Source organism: Mesoplodon bidens (genome assembly GCF_964165515.1).
Source record: "Mesoplodon bidens genome assembly, chromosome: 3".
NCBI lineage: Eukaryota > Metazoa > Chordata > Mammalia > Artiodactyla > Ziphiidae > Mesoplodon > Mesoplodon bidens.
This window is the reverse complement of record NC_138178.1, coordinates 158,225,523-158,231,522: the sequence shown is the minus strand read 5'-3', so window position 1 is coordinate 158,231,522 and position 6,000 is coordinate 158,225,523.

The window sequence follows — 6,000 nt, the reverse complement described above, 5'->3', positions numbered from 1 at the left end:
ACAGAGAGGGAGCTGTGTGGCATAATACACATGAACTTGGCCTTTTCTCTGGATCTCTTAGCAAAGTACAAGTAATTTAGTTTTGTTTTATTTTGTTTTCAAATACTATTATACTTTCAATATTTTTAGATAAATGACCCTTTTAATTGAGAAATCAGTATCGTTTTTAGTATAGCTCTTCATGTTTTTTCTATAAGTGACCTACCTACCCACAATAAAGACACCAGCTGCTGCTAATTAGAATATTGATAACATATTTTTGGCAGTGTATTATATAGTGTAGACACGGGAACAAGAAAAAACACACTTTACTTCCAGTCTTCTTGTCATTCACGACGTTATCAGTTACTTTTAATTTCATAACTAGAAATATATGAGGATAGAAGGCCAAGAGAGTCAGAATGTGATAAATTAGTAATGCTAATGTAAAAAAGAATAATTTGAAATTTAGACAAACCTGAGTTTGAATCTCAGCTCTTGAAAGTAATATTGATTAAACTCTCTGAAGCTCATTTCTCCCATTAGCTAAACTTGAATAATAGACATATTATAGGACTTTAGTGAGGAACAAATAAGGTAAAATAAAGTTTTTACCACAGTAGCCTGTATATGTTGGGTGATCAACTAATCATAACTAATATAATTATAATAATGTTAATAGGTATGTGATTCAAAACTACTGTTCAAGACTGGTCAATTATAAGAGGGCATCTCACAACAGATCTGTGAAAGAGGATATAAAAATACATGTGAACATTTATAGAGAGTTTCCTATGGACCAGAAAATAACTTTTCCTTATATTAGTTAAAACTTTCCATATTTAATTATTTAATTTAAATTTAATTAAAATTTTCCATTTAATTCTCACAATAAATCAATGAAATGGGTGTGCTGTGATGGCTAACATTTTATACATAAGGAAATTAAGGCATAGAGAAGTTAACTTTATCAAGGTCAAAGAAAGAAAGAAACAAACAAAAAAACACTAAGTGGCACAGTCAGTATTTGAGCCAAAGCAATTTGGTTCAATGCAGAGCTCTTAAGACACTGTACAATAATGTCTCTGGAATAAATTCCCTGCTCACACTCAAAAATTATCTTTATTCTGCATTATATTAACATTAAAAACTATTGCTATCATATTGTAATTAATCACTTTGTAGATACTCTTGTGGAAAGTATCAAACGTTAATTTAATTAATTAGTGAAGATACTTGGATTTAAGGCATATTTTTAATTCAGAATATGCATGATTCAAAGCACAGGGATAAGTGATGACAGTTTGATAACCTAATGTACTTTGCAAACATATTGAGTGGATCTTTAATATATACCATATATTTATTTTATGTGGGCAATCTTCCTTGTGACAATTATTATTAATTTAGCATATGTAACAAGAACAATGAATTGTCTTTTTCTGCAGGCAGATGAGAAATTTCACATCTAAATCAGTATTTCCTCTTCAGAGTAGTCACTTTTAGAAGCCAGATGTTTACTTCCATGAGGGTAACTTTGTTATTTCTTATTTTATTTTTTCAGAAGCTTTCAAAGTATGATATATATTTGATTATTAATTTTAGTATTCTCAATGGTAGCAAAATTTCCTTTTTATGCTTAGAGTTGTAGATAGATAGACATAGATGGATGATAGATAGATACTTAGATCAATAAATAAATATTTAGATCGATAGATATTTAGACAGATAATAGACAGATAGATATTTAAATAGATAGATGATAGATAGATAGATAGATAGATAGATAGATAGATAGATAGTGTTGGAGGGGGTCATGTAGAGGATGTGACTGCCAGTTGACCTGCCAGCTTGACCTGGTCAGTCTTAGGCTCTGCACCCTCACCCCTGTCCTTGGAATGTACATTCTGCCCACTGTTCCCAGAACCAGAGGCGTTTTCAAGGACACAGCTTTGAGAGAGCAATGTGTTGTTGAGACCATCTGGGCTGGATACATGGCTGAACCCAGGTAAGTCCTCTATATAAACTTTTAAGATTCTGATGGGTGTGGGGACCTACTACTACTCTTGAGGCTGCCCAAGACAAGCTTGGTATATAAGTTCCCTTGCTTATTACACCTACAGACTAACAATATGAAGTGGTCTGACTTTTTCTTCAATCTCTTCTTGCTCTTTGTATATGGGAACCCGTGTCCCCTGCATCGGCAGGCGGACTCTCAACCACTGTGCCACCAGGGAAGCCCTCCACTCTTGTTTTAGAGGCAGACACCAGAAATGAGTCAGAATTAATTTTTTGATGTGAATTATTCTTGTGTTGAAAATCTATCTATACAGATATGTATATCTTAAATGTGCTATACTATTACTATAAAGTCAATTTAAAATATAGTTTCTCAATCAAAAGACTAGCTGAGAAAAATATGAGACATCTCTAATATAAACACAACACTTACATTGTTGGACCTTATGGATTACCTAACTTTGCTATTTAAGAAGATACTTTATTCAGAATGCCAGTTTAACTTATAAGCATATACTTGCAAAAACAGATGCTAATGTAAAATATTTAGGACATTAAAATTAAATGTTTCATGCCCAGACATAGGAATAGGCACTTTTATGTCAATATTTATGTTATTTGTAGTTAAATGTATGTTTTCCCATATGTTCAAAAATAAAAAATAGTATGTAGCAATTTTTTCCTTTCATAGGTTTATGATACAGCAGGTTGCTGCTTAGATAAAACATGATGACAGTGTCATTCAAAAAAAATTTTGGTTTGATTTTAATAAAGAAAACACCACACACATGTGTTATAATTTTGATAAAACAAAAAATAGAAGGAAAAGTATCAATACTATTCATACTACTCATTCTATCACTCATACTTTCTCTTTGCTTGTTTGAATTTTGAGAACATTACTAGACCAGTAAAAGTAGGCCCATTACTGACTTGCTATAACAAAGTAATACCTAAAAACAGCTATTGATATAGTTTTAATGTAATTTTTTCCTAATTTTCTGTTTTGTGTGCTTGTGTATATATGTGTATATGTATGTAAATTTACATAGTGGTTATCGTTTGCTATGGTCTCTAAAGGGTATGAGGGAGCCTAAAAAATAACTTTTTTTTAATCCAAATGTATACAAATTGGGAAATAAGATAAAGGAATATTAAATGTTGGTCAAACTTCACTGTTATTTCTGATAGAGACAGAGATGGAAGTTAGAGCTTAGCATGTGAAAAAAATATCCCAGGTAGGCATGAGCAAGCATACCTGTGAGAGCACTGGATAAGGCTGGCTATGCCACAGGTGAGGCTTACCCAGCTAGTATTTATGACATTAAAAAACAAAGGATTTGCATTTCTCTAATGATTAGTGATGTTGAGCATCTTTTCATGTGTTTGTTGGCAATCTGTATGTCTTCTTTGGAGAAATTTCTATTTACATCTTCTGCCCATTTTTGGATTGGGTTGTTTGCTTTTTTGATATTGAGCTGCATGAGCTGCTAGTATATTTTGGAGATTAATCCTTTGTCAGTTGCTTCATTTGTAAATATTTTCTCCCATTCTGAGGGTTATCTTTTCATCTTATTTACAGTTTTCTTTGCTGTGCAAAAGCTTTAAGTTTCATTAGGTCCAATTTGTTTATTTTTATTTTATTTCCATTACTCTAGGAGGTGGGTCAAAAAAGATCTTGCTGTGATTTATGTCATAGAGTGTTCTGCCTATGTTTTCCTCTTAGAGTTTTACAGTGTCTGGCCTTACATTTAGGTCTCTAATCCATTTTGAGTTTATTTTTGTGTATGATATTAGGAAGTGTTCTAATTTCACTCTTTTACATGTAGCTGTCCAGTTTTCCCAACACCACTTATTGAAGAGGCTGTCTCTTCTCCATTGTATATTCTTGCCTCCTTTGTCAATTAGAGAAATGCAAATCAAAACTAAAATGAGGTATCACCTCACACTGGTCAGAATGTCCATCATCAAAAAATCTACAAACAATAAATGCTGGAGAGGGTGTGGTGAAAAGGGAACCCTCTTGCACTGTTGGTGGGAATGTAAATTGATACAACCAGTATGGAAAACAATATGGAGGTTCCTTAAAAAACTAAAAATAGAACTACCATATGACTCAGCAATCCCACTACTGGACATATACCCTGAGAAAACAATAATTCAAAAAGAGTCATGTACCACAATGTTCATTGCAGCTCTATTTACAATAGCCAGGACATGGAAGCAACCTAAGTGTCCATTGACAGATGAATGGATAAAGAGGATGTGGCACATATATACAATGGAATATTACTCGCCATAAAAAGAAACAGAATTGAGTTATTTGTAGTGAGGTGGATGGACGTAGAGTCTGTCATACAGAGTGAAATAAGTCAGAAAGAGAAAAACAAATACCATATGCTAACACATATATATGGAATCTAAAAAAAAAATTGGTTCTAAAGAACCTAGGGGCAGGACAGGAATAAAGATGCAGACCATAGAGAATGGACTTGAGGACACAGGGAGGGGGAAGGGTAAGCTGGGATGAAGTGAGAGAGTGGCATGGGCATATATACACTACCAAATGTAAAATAGATAGCTAGTGGGAAGCAGCCACATAGCACAGGGAGATCAGCTAGGTGCTTTGTGACCACATAGAGGGGTGGGATAGGGAGTGTGGGAGGGAGATGCAAGAGGGTGAAGATATGGGGATATATGTATACATATAGCTGATTCACTTTGTTGTACAGCAGAAGCTAACACAACATTGTAAAGCAATTATACTCCAATAAAGATATTAATATATATATATATATATATATATAAAATTTAACAAAGATGAAAACAAGAAGAACGATACAAAAGTGGATTAAAAACATAATTTAAATTGCCCTAAAAAAGAAAAAAAAAAAAAGAACAGAGAAGAACTCCCGATTCTAGTAGGTAGCTTGCTCCTAAGATAAATAAGGGAGTTACTTAGCCAAACCTTGTTTTTCCAAATCTAGTTTTCCAAATGTTTTAGTCAGAGAAGTGACTACACTTCTCCTGGGCCAAGATAAGTAAAGAAAAAAAAAGAAGGGCCAGAAATGTTATACTATTGAGCTTCTTTCATGTGATTGAAACTACTGAGTGGAGAATCCACATTGTCCCATACACTCTACATATTTATTTATATATTTGTTTGTCTTTTGTACCTTTATTTGAGTAGAGAACTTAATGAGAAGATATGGAATCACTTTGAATACAAAGAGGACTAGCCTGGCATTGATGCTGATGAATGAGAGAACCTTCAATTCATTCAGTCATAAGTGGAGGTTTGGCATAATGAAAGACTGGGTGAGCTGGGAATATAACTTACTAGCTGTCGAGACATGGACAAATTACTCAAACTTTTTGAGTGTCTCCTTCAATTATGAAATAAGGATTATAATAGAAAAATCACTGAGTTGAAATGAAGATGAAGTAAAATTAAATTACATGACACATAACAGATTTGTAATAAATAATCACTGCTTTTAGTACTTAGTATTGCAAACAATGTCTGTTTTTCAAATTTAGCTTAAATTATCATGGACTCCATGAGGCATTATATACAAATTTTAAAGTAATTAGAATAATATTCATATAATAAATAGTGGTAGTAAAGTAAAATAAGCATGGTGTTTTCTAACTACATAGATATGGTATGAAAGAATTAGATCATCCATCAAATAAATAAAAACACATAGCATTTACTTAAACTTTTTTAAGCAAAGTAGATATGTTATTTTATTAATCTGATTAAATTCAACTGACAGTCTTGATTTTTTAACAGAATCACTTTTGTGACCTTTGAACTAAAAACCTTTTTTTTTTCTTTTGGCTGCATTGAGTCTTCATTGCTGCGCACGGGCTTTCTCTAGTTGCAGCAAGCGGGGGCTACTCTTCATTGTGGTGTGCGGGCTTCTCATTGCAGGGGCTTCTGTTGTTGCGGTGCATGGGCTCTAGGTGCGTGGGCTTCAGTAGTTGCGGCACGTGGGC